Source organism: Hyla sarda, chromosome 6 (genome assembly GCF_029499605.1).
Source record: "Hyla sarda isolate aHylSar1 chromosome 6, aHylSar1.hap1, whole genome shotgun sequence".
NCBI lineage: Eukaryota > Metazoa > Chordata > Amphibia > Anura > Hylidae > Hyla > Hyla sarda.
The window spans coordinates 122,223,515-122,236,053 of NC_079194.1; positions in this window are offsets into that span (position 1 = coordinate 122,223,515).

A 12,539-nucleotide genomic window follows, 5' to 3' on the forward strand; every position below is an offset into this window, starting at 1 on the left:
TGGAGCTGTAACTACGGGCAGGGACAATACATGTCTTTTACGGCCCACTGGGTAAATGTTGTTCCTGCACAGACACAACAGCAACTTGGACAGGTCCCACCGCTTCCTCCTCCACGCTCTCGCTCACAGGCAGTTGGTCCTTTTACAGTGTGCGCCTCCTCCTCCTCCCCCGTGTCCTCAGCCTCCACTGCACGTCCAAATGTCAGTGGCCCTTCATCGTACCACGTGTGTAGGGCACAGCGGTGTCAAGCCGTCCTTCACATGGTTTGCCTTGGCGAACGGAGTCACACAGGGGAGGAACTGCTAAAGTTCATTAGGGAAGAAATCCGAGTATGGCTTACACCACAAAATCTGGAAATGGGAACCATGGTGATCGACAATGGGAAGAACATTGTGGCCGCGCTGCGACAAGGAATTGTGAACCATTCGCCCTGCATGGCACACGTGTTGAATCTGGTTGTCAAGAAGTTCATCAAGTCTTCACTCCATTTGCAAGACGTCCTGACAATGGCAAGGAAACTGTGCATGCACTTCAGCCACTCGTACACCGCCAAGCACACTTTGCTTGAGCTGCAGCGTCAGAACGGTATCCCACAACATAGTCTCATTTGTGACGTTGCCACACGTTGAAATTCCACCCTGCATATGTTGGACAGACTATACGAACAAAGAAAAGCCATGACGGATTTTTTGATGATACAAGCAGATAGGAGTACTCCCCTGTATAACTTCAATGTGAATGAGTGGCAGCTCATACGTGACACCTGCCGTTTGCTGAGGCCCTTTGAGGAAGCCACATTTTTTGTTAGTCACTCGAATTACGCCATGAACGACGTAATTCTACTCCTACATTTACTCCAAAAAACGATTGAAAACATGCCTGGTCACGGCAATGGAGACGTTGCACCTACATCAGAAGGCTACATGAGTCCTGTGGGGGATGAACTGGAGGAGGATGATGAGGGGCAGAGCGGAGCACAGTTTACGGTGGATGAAATGGCCGGTGTTTCTGGTCATTGGACAGGAAAGGAGGAGCAGGAGCAGCCAGAGGAGCTGGAGGGTTATTACAAGGGAGGCGAGACAGAGGACCCAGACACACCGTGGCAGTATGCAGTGGAGATGGTGGCAGGTAGTCCCAGCGAGTCACTGTCACAAATGGCACGATGCATGCTGAGTTGCTTGCGTAGTGACCCCCGAATTGTCAAAATTCGTCAGCGCGATGACTTCTGGATCTCCACCTTATTAGACCCTCGCTACCGGCCCAGAATGGGGGCCTTTTTTACACCCACTGAGAGGGAGGACAAACTGACCTACTTCAGGGAGCTTCTACGTAGTCGGTTGGCCGATGCCTATCGGCCACATGGTCCATCCACTCGCAGGTCTGACTCGGGGGGCCCTCTGCGCTCACCTTCCACTGCCACGGCTGCTGGAGAGGGGAGGGGTGGCAGGAGCAGTATCGGCTCAATCAGCAGCAGCCTGAGTCTACAGTCGCTGATGAGTAGCTTCTTTCAGCCGCATAGTGAAGCTACTTATCAGCAGCAGGTGGACATGGAGCAGGACCTGAACCAGCAGGTGGTGGCTTACCTCGACATGACCCTGCCAGCAACCATTGAAGATCCGCTGGACTTCTGGGCAGCCAAACTCGATTTATGGCCGCAACTAGCGGAGTTTGCCCTGGAAAAGCTGTCCTGCCCGGCCAGTAGTGTGCCATCAGAGCGGGTGTTTAGTGCGGCCGGGGCCATAGTCACCCCAAGACGAACTCGTCTGTCCACTAAAAATGTGGAGAGACTGACGTTTGTCAAGATGAATCAGGGATGGATCAGCCAGGATTTCCAGCCACCAATGACAGATGGGTCTGAGTAGATTGACCATGCTCCTACAACAACATTTTCTCTATTGTGGTGGGTTATGAAACCCTCTGGGGCAGACCTGGGCATTGTAAGGCCCGATTGCCACATATGGCCCTTTGATTGGCTCTGACCGGCCTGCGCTGATTGGGGGACAACTATGCTCCTTATCTGGGGGACCACTATGCTCCTAATCTGGGGGACAACTAAAATCCTAATCTGGTGGACATCTATGCTTCCTAATCTGGGGGAAAAGTATGCTCCTAATCTGGGGGACATCTATGCTGCCTAATCTGGGGGACAAGTATGCTCCTAATCTGGGGGACATCTATGCTGCCTACTCTGGGGGACAAGTATGCTCCTAATGTGGGGGACATCTATGCTGCCTAATCTGGGGGACAAGTATGCTCCTAATCTGGGGGACATCTATGCTGCCTACTCTGGGGAACAAGTATGCTCCTAATGTGGGGGACATCTATGCTGCCTAATCTGGGTGACATCTATGCTGCCTAATCTGGGGGACAACTATGCTCCTTATCTGGGGGACAACTATGCTCCTAATCTAGGGGACAACTAAACTCCTTATCTGGTGGACATCTACGCTGCTTAATCTGGGGGACAAGTATGCTCCTAATCTGGGGGACATCTATGCTACCTAATCTGGGTGACATCTATGCTGCCTAATCTGGGTGACTACTATGCTCCTAATATGGGGAAAACTGATGCCTCTGGCCTTGGGCCTATAATTTTTTGAAGTTTAGCAGTAGCTAAATACATGCTTAATGCAAATGTCAACATTGAAATGTAAGGGGTTATGAAACCCTCTTGGGTACTGCGAATAACTACTCCAGACTCATTCTGTATCTTTCACAAACTACTTGCCTCTCTGGTGCCTCAGGCCTTGGGCCTATAATTTTTTGAAGTTTAGCAGTAGCTAAATACATGCTTAATGAAAATGTAAACTTTGATATTTAAATGTAAGGGGTTATGAAAGCCTCTTGGGTACTGCAAATGCATGCTCCAGACTCATTCTGTGTCTTTCAGGAACTACTTTACTCCCTGGTGCCTCTGGCCTTGGGCCTTAAATTTTTGGATGTTTAGCAGTAGCTAAATACATGCTTAATGCAAATTTCAACAATGCTCGTTAAATTCTCGGCGCTCTGCCAGGGCCTTCTCCTACCCGGCCTGGGCCGATCCGAGGACCTCACTAATCAACTCACTAACTAATCCAATTGCTTATAGCGACGGGCGGTGTGTACAAAGGGCAGGGACTTAATCATCGCCAGCTTATGACCCTCACTTACTGGTAATTCCTTGTTTTAAGGTTAAATAATTGCAATCCCAGATCCCTATCACGAACTGGTTTCAGCGTGCAACACGCACCTGTCCTTGAAAGATAGAGACACGCTAATCTGTTCAGTGGAGCGCTAGTGCGGCCCAGGACATCTGAGGCCATAACACACCTGTTATTGCTCGATCTCGCAATTGATCGGGCAAGGTAAGGGGTTATTAAAGCCTCTTGGGTACTGCTGAAGCCTACTCCTGACTGCTCCTGGTGCAATGTATGGGGTAATTAAACACTCTTGGGTAGTGTTATTGTTAAATATACAGATAATTTTATCAGTAATAAAATAGAATTTTGCAGAATGTTAACCGTTACACAACGGAACGCTTGTTGCGTGTGATTTTTTAATGAAAAAAAAAAAATAAATATATATATATATATATATATATATATATATATATATATATATTTATATATGGAGAGGGATTAACTCTGCTTAATCATTTTTGGCGATTAGAATCCTTTTGTGATTTGATCTTTTGGAGACAGATGCGCTTACACACATGTAATAATTTTTTAACCAAATTTCAAACATTGTGTGGTTTATTATTTTTGAGAAGCATGTCTTTTGGTGGTCCACCATCCTGCATTATAGAGTCTTCTGAACTGCTGTATATACGCTTGTTTTTAAAAAACAGGTATTTTGTCAGACAATTTCAATAAAATGTTGTGTTTTTTTGGGGTGGATTGTGAAGCCCGGGTGTGTACTCATGCATCAGCCAACTCCAGGCTGTGTCTTTCAGTCAATCTATGGGTTCCTGATGCCACAGAGGTGGGGCCTGGGTCTGTGAATTAAAATTTTTTGGATTGCGGGTGCTACCAAAAAAGATGGACACACCCTAATCCGTTCAGTGGAGCGCGCCTGCGGCCCCGGACATCTGAAGGCATAACACACCTGTTATTGCTCGATCTCAGGAGAAGGGGGGTTCATCATCGGGAGAAGAGAGTTGCAGGTTGCCCTTGAGTCAGCAATGCGGTAGCACGGTTGACAGTCAGCGTGGTGTGGCAGTAGTGGAAATTCTGGAGCCAAACGTGCCCGGGGTAGACCACCTGCTTCGCGGCAGCTTACCTTTTCGGGAGTTAGCGGGTTACCAGCACTGGTCGATGAAAGATAGAGAGACGCTAATCCGTTCAGTGGAGCGCGCTTGCGGCCCCGGAAATCTGAGGGCATAACACACCTTGTATTGCTCGATCTCGCAATTGATCGTGCAAAGGTAGTGGGTTATTAAAGCCTCTTGGGTACTGCTGAGGCCTACTCCTGACTGCTCCTGGTGTAATGTATGGGGCAATTAACCCCTTAACGACGCAGGACGTATATTAACGTCCTGCGTCGGCTCCCGCGATATGAAGCGGGATCGCTCCGCGATCCCGCATCAAATCGCATCCCGGGGCTCATCAACGGCCGGGACCCGCGGCTAATACCACACATCACCGATCACGGCGATGTGCGGTATTAACCCTGAGGGCATAACACACCTGGTATTGCTCGATCTCGCAATTGATCGTGCAAAGGTAGGGGGTTATTAAAGCCTCTTGGGTACTGCTGAGGCCTACTCCTGACAGCTCCTGGTGTAATGTATGGGGTAATTAAACACTCTTGGGTAGTGTTTTTTTTTTATTTACTGATAATTTTATCGGTAATAAAAATTGAATTTTCCAGAATGCTAATCGTTACACAACGGAACGCTTGTTGCGTGTGATTTTTTAATGAAAAAAAATAAAAATACAGACGGGGATTAACTCTGCTTCATGATTTTGGGCGAAAAAAGTCCTTTGGTGATCTGATCTTTTGGAGACAGATGCGCTTACACACATATTGAATTAGTTTTTGTAAAAAAATTTCAAACATTGTGTGGTTTATTATTTTTGAGAAGAATGTCTTTGGGTGGTCCACCGTCCTACATTATAGAGTCTTGTGAACTGTTGGATATGCTCTTGCTCTTACACAAAGGTATTTCTTTAAAACATTTAAAAAATGTTGTTGTTTTTTGGAGGGAATTGTGAAACCCGGGTGTGTACTGGTGCATCAGCCAACTCCAGGCTGTGTCCTTAAGGCAATATATGGGTTACTGATGCCGCAGAGGTGGGGCCTGGGTCTGGAAATTTCTAATTTTTGGATAGCGGGTGCTACCTATGAGAAATCTTTGTCATAAATTTCATATATTGTGTTGTTTTTTTTTTTTGGGGGGGGGGGGGATTGTGAAGCCCTGGTGTGTAGTGTACTAGTGCATCAGCCAACTCCACGCTGTGCCATTCAGCCAATAAATGGTCTCCTCTTGCTGCCAACATGTCCACGCTGTGTCATTCAGCCACTATATGGTGTCCTCATGCTGCCAACACCTCCACGCTGTGCCATTCAGCCACTGTATGGTGTCCTCATGCTGCCAACACCTCCACGCTGTGCCATTCAGCCACTATGTGGTGTCCTCATGCGGCCAACACCTCCACGCTGTGCCATTCAGCCACTATATGGTGTCCTCATGTTGCCAACACCTCCACGCTGTGCCATTCAGCCACTATATGGTGTCCTCATGCTGCCAACACCTCCACGCTGTGCCATTCAGCCACTATATGGTGTTCTCATGCTGCCAACACCTTCACGCTGTGCCATTCAGCCACTATATGGTGTCATCATGCTGCCAACACCTCCACGCTGTGCCATTCAGCCACTATATGGTGTCCTCATGTTGCCAACACCTCCACGCGGTGCCATTCAGACACTACATGGTGTCCTCATGCTGCCAACACCTCCAGGCTGTGCCATTCAGCCACTATATGGTGTCCTCATGCTGCCAACACCTCCATGCTGTGCCATTCAGCCACTATATGGTGTCCTCATGCTGCCAACACCTCCACGCTATGTCATTCAGTCACTATATGGTCTCCTGACACCACCAGGCTCTGTCATTGTGCTGCTGTGCGGCAGTGATTCTAAGAGCGATGCAGGTAATCTGCATGGTATTCTGAACAACAGTATTATTTCACTACCCCAGCACACTCCATATGCATTTTAGGACACATCAAAGTGTTCTATACCCCTATAGAGGCTGTATGTAGGCTTGAAATAGCCTTTTTTAATATAAATTCGCCGCGAACAAATTCGGATCGAAACAAGCTTTTCGGGAAAATTCGGCAAATCGGCCGAATCGAATTTTTGAAAAGTTCGCTCATCTCTAATAAAATTATTTGAAGGGGGAAATAAAACAAAAAAAGTGCCTTTTTGTAAGATTTGGGGGCTTACCTTTCTATGCAGTGCACTTTTCGGTAAAAAAAATATAACACCTTATCTTTATTCTATAGGTCCATATGATTACAACAATACACAATTTATATAGTTTCTGTTATATTTTACTAGATTTTACTACATTTTACATACAATGTTAGATTTTTGTATGAAAATCAGTGTGCCTAATATTGTTCTCTTCTCACCCCTATAACTATTCTATTTTTCCATATACAGGGATTTATGAGGGCTCACCTCCAGCACTCCCACTGTGCCCTTCTCCGGTCCCCGGGTACAATCCTCTTCCGGAGCTGCAGTGTGATTCTTGGGCCCGGAATGACATCAGGCCCCAGTGTATCATGCTGCTGCTTAGCTGGCCGAGGCCGGACATCACTACGATTAGTGATTGGCTCAGCAGCAATATGACAATAACAATATGACACTGGGCCAAGATGTCACTCCGGGCCAAAAATATGCTACAGCTCAGGAAGAGTGTTGCACCCCGGGATCGGAACAGTGCACAGCGGGAGCACTGGAGGTGAGTAGAGTTTTTTTTTCTATAATGTAGTGTGGGCATTCTTCTAATGCCTCCCTGTTTCATCCTCATCCTGTATTATACTCCCAGAGCTGTACTCACTATTCTGCTGGTTGTCAGTATTATTGATCATATCTACGCTGGGATCTACAAAATAATGTCAGTATTATTGATAACACACGATGGTGACCCATGTCCTAACATCCTTAAATTTGTGGGAGGAGATTATGCACAGTGAGAAAACTATTCATATGTAAATCATCCCTGTGGGTAACTCCCTGAATATAGGATTATTTTCCCCCACAGGATGACTCCCATATGAATGTTGTGTCTATCCCGCTATGGCGGGCGGTCATTGCGTCATTGTGACATCATGACCTATAGTCACCAGGAATTTAATATATGTGATCTTATGAACTGCTACAATCTCTAAACCATGCAATTCATAACACTGGGCCTGACTATTTACCCAGAATATTTCAAAGCTCATTGATTCATGTTATGGCGGTATGTTTTGCAATATCATGAAATAACACAGAGGTCTTATTAACTATGCAGATTTATTGGTTATAAGTGATAAGCAAAATGAGTATATAAAGACAAAGGTTATACATATATGTATCATAAATCAATACGACACATATAGGACATTATTTAAGCAGTGTTTAATATATAAGTACAATGACTACATATATGAAGCATGTAAAATAAGAAATGTATAGAACATATATAGAAGCACGCTAACCTTATGCAGATAGTAGCTATATAGAGGCTACAGAATTACAATAGCTACAAGTAACTGTGTTGTACAGACATCAGTCACCGCATGGCCAGCAAATCAAATCTATGGCATCACTCTCCCGAGAGAGTGTTGTACCAAGATGAATTGTATTGTATTGTAAAGTATTGTATCAAGATATATATATATATATATATATATATATATATATATATATAGTAAATTGTAAATTTTAGTAGCTGTATTAGTCCAGTGATGCAGATACAAATCATAAAATGTTGCAGTATCTTGTCATACCTTTTTTATTGGACTAACAGCATTTTGTAGAGACAAGCTTTCGGGATTCCTCCCTTTATTAAGTCCAAAGCAAATCTCTTTGCTTTGGGCTTGATAAAGGGAGGAATCCCGAAAGCTTGTCTCTACAAAATGCTGTTAGTCCAATAAAAAAGGTATTACAAGATACTATAACATTTTATGATTTGCATCTATATATATATATATATATATATATATATATATATATATATATATATATAACTGTTTTAAATAACAAAATTTGACAGGAGCTCCTATTAGGAACTCCGTCAATATATTTTTATTTATGACAAATAAAGTAGAAAAGGATCAGCAAATGTGAACTAATGTTGATGCATTGATACACATAAGCCATGCCACCTTTCTCTGCAGATGAAAGTTGGATGATCTATATACTAAACATTAGAGATGAGCGAACTTACAGTAAATTTGATTCGTCACGAACTTCTCGGCTCGGCAGTTGATGACTTATCCTGCGTAAATTAGTTCAGCCTTTAGGTGCTCCGGTGGGCTGGAAAAGGTGGACACATTCCTAGGAAAGAGTCTCCTAAGACTGTATCCACCTTTTCCAGCCCACCGGAGCACCTGAAAGCTGAACTAATTTATGCAGGAAAAGTCATCAACTGCCGAGCCGAGAAGTTTGTGACGAATCGAATTTACTGTAAGTTCGCTCATCTCTACTAAACATACTACAATCTCTAAATGGTGATTTAATATATCTATTTGCTATCTCAATTGCCATATTGACATCCACGTCTTAACTCTGATTCTTACCATCTAAGAAGTTAACTTGTTGTTACCAGTTGCATGTAACAAAGTAGCTATTGTATATATAAACAAAGAAAAGAGGAAAAGACATAATACGTAACTATAATGTTACCAGGTATCTTTCCATGACACACAGCAGCACCTGGGTTGGTCTCTCAGGGCCCTCATCTTGGCATGCACCCCCCCTTCGGGCGGGTGGAGACGACTTACTACCTCATGACATCTTCTGGTGTTCTCTGTTCCCATCAACTGCCCTTACTTCCTGTCCCCAGGTGCTTTCATGATCTCTTGCTGTCAATCAAAAAGACCACATGCTTCAGACTTCTTAACCAATGGGAATAAATGGCCTTCTCAGGACACACATACTTTTTTATTTTTTTTCCTAATTGTTTTTTAAGAAAGAAAATTAAATCTATAACTCAAATTTGGGGAAAAGAAGACCTAGACCAAAGAAAAACAAAATCCACTACGGGATACAAAAATACCAAAGAAAAACTACTACAAAAATAACAACTGGTTCGACTGCCAGAATATAAGATAAACAGAATTATAACATATTATACATATAAACTATATACACTGTATACACCTAAATATACAGAAAACACACCTACAAATACAAAAAAAAACAACCTACACTAAACTGTCCCTTCACCCACACCACCCGCCCTCCTGTACATGGGTCAGAGTCCATACAGTTCATAGTCCTCAATGTCCAGTTCATAACTGACCCATGCCAGGTCCACCAAAACAAACAACCACCACCACCCACAAATACACCCTCCCAACCTAGAACTCCTCCCAACCAACTTTAACATTATTAGCATTATAATATACATAAACAAACAATACTACCCACTTTAAGTTCGGGCCCTTCATAACCTTAACATCTGAAAACAAAACAAAAAGCTATGGTGCACATGCATTAGCCCACCACCAGGAAGAAGGATGGCAATCCTGATACATACAAAATTTACATTCTTTCCCTAACTCCACCCTACCTCTCTCCCTACCATTATCCCTAAAAATAAACTGACCCTACTATCACCCTAACCCTGTCCCTACATCACTGTCCCTAACCAAATCGAGGGTACTCTACCCAAAAGGTCTAGTACCTAGGGCACATCAAAAGAAAACCCTCTCCATAGGAGAGAAGCCCTACTGGTACCAAGACTGCCATACTCCAAAGACCTGATCTTCCCGAGGTCACCAGTGATATTCCTACAGACCTACACCTCGGAGAGGACTTTCCGCTGTGTAGATACTAAACACTGTGCATTCCACGTGTAGTACCTAACCACTAAACTGACTAAGAATAAAGTGCCCCGACCACGGCCACCCAGGGTCCTGAATGCCGTAAGCCCACTCCGGATAGGTAAGGCCAGCAAGTTGACTCCAGCTGATGGAAGCACCCACCTGGTTGTAGACCCCTATATTAAAGGTACAATGAAGCAGGAATTGGTCCATGCTTTCCAGCATGTCCCTGCACTCTTCTCGGGGACACCCCCGGTCATCAGATCTCCTACACTTCAAATTGTCCCTCACATATAGCTTCCCCTGAAAGCAGCACCAGGCCAAGTCCCAAAACTTCTGGGGGATCCTTTTCATGTTCAAAAGATACAACCCCACCCTCAGATCCCGACCTGGACAGTCCCTGAGCACCAGAGGCTTCTGGAAGTGGGTCAACAGAACCCGTTTGTCAAGGAACTGCCTTGACTGGGTCCTGACTCCCAGACCCCCACCGACGTATCGCCTTCAGAGTCGGGGTAGCATAAGCCGGAAGATATCCATGGGGCGTACGGAGGTCCTTCACTTGCCCTCCTGTCTCCCATTCCTGGAAGAAAGGCCAAAACCACTCCCTGCAGGAGATTACCCACGGAGGAGCACTCTCTGACCAGAGGTTTGAGAAGTTAGCTTTCAAGAAGGTGTTCGTTAAGAACACCACAGGGTTTACCATAGATAAACCCCCTAGTCTCCTCGTGCAGTACATAACCTCCCTCTTGACTAGGTTCATCCTGTTCCCCCATAACAGTTGGAAAAACAGGCTGTAGATCCTAGTATAGTAAGCCTCTGGCAAGATATATACGCTGCCCAGATAGATAAACAAGGGGAGCAGGAAAGATTTGAACAGTTGTACCCTTTCCCTGAGGGTCATAGACCAACCCTTCCACTGGTCCACCTTCTGAGTGGCATCCTGGAGCTTATCATCCCAGTTTTTGGTGGGATAATCATCCTGGCCGAATGTGATGCCCAGAATTTTTGCTGACTCTTGGGGCCCCGGAAGGGTGTCCGGGAGATCAAACATGGGATCTCCCCCTCCCAGCCGAAGACTTTCACACTTATCCCGGTTGATCTTAGACCCGGATGCCTCCGAGTAGCGTTCCACCTCCGACATCACCACATCAACCTCCTCTCTCGAGGACACGAAAATGGTGACATTATCAGCGTACGCCACTACTCTCTGGGCAGACTCATCCCGACACCCGCCAATGGCCCACAATCTACCCTCCGGACGAAGGGATCGATTGTGAACACGTATAAAAGCGGGCTCAAAGGACAACCCTGACGGACTCCGGACCCAACCTCAAAAGAGCGGCCAGACCACCCGTTCACCAGAGGGAAACTCTCTGCCCCTGTATACAAGATTTTAAGCCAATTAACAAAAGTACACGGTAAGCCATATCTCAGGAGGACGGACCAGAGGTAGTCATGGTTCACCCGATCAAATGCTTTGGCCTGATCCAGGTACAGCAAGTACCCCTTCCAGAGACCTGCACTACTCCGCTCCACTGCCTCCCTGACACTAAGGACCGCACTTAAGGTGCTTCAGCCTGGAACAGAGCAGTGCTGAGCCCCCGAAAGGAGCCGGGGTGCAAACTTCACCAGCCGAGTATCTTAGCCAGAAGCTTCCTGTCCGTATTGAGAAGAGCTATGGGCCTCCAATTCTCAATCCGGCTAGGATATTTACCCTTTGACAGAAGAATCAGGGCTGACCTCCTCATTGACTTTGGTAGAGTGCCCGAGGAGAGACACTCATTGAATACCTCAGTCAAGAGGGGAGCTGAAGACTCTTTAAAGGTCCTGTACCACTCAGATGTAAAGCCATCCGGACCTGGCGACTTCTTGGGGGCGAGCCCCTCGATCGCCAGTCTCACTTCCTCTTCCCTGATTTCTTCTGCCAAAACATCAAGAGAGGGGTCTACCCCTGGCTCAGGAATAGTTTCAGCCAGGAAGGATCTGACGACCTCCAGGATCCCTGATCTGGACCGATTCAGAGATCCCGTACTATCAATCAGTCCTGAGAGCACTTTACTACTCACTGACATCTTACAGTTCCTGTAAGGGTTGGGCGCGTGGTACCTCCCGTAATCCCTCTCAAAAACCAAAGATGCGTGCCTATCGTACTGACACCTCATCAGCAAGGATTTCACTCTGGAGATATCCTCTCGGCTACCTCCAGTCATAACAAGAAGCTTGAGTTTCCTCCTCAGTCCCTGATAGAGGCGATACCTGTTCAGGGACCTGAGGCTCGAGAGCTGGCGGAAGAACCCCGCAACCCTCTTCTTGAATATCTCCCACCACTCTTACTACTACATAGGCCCAGTAAAGGTACCTGACTGAAGAAAATCCTCAAAGGACTGTATTATCTCCACTTCTTCCAAGAGAGATGAATTAAAGGGGTACTCTGGTGAAAAACTTTTTTTTTTTTTAAATCAACTGGTGCCAGAAAGTTAAGCAGATTTGTAAATTACTTCTATTAAAAAATC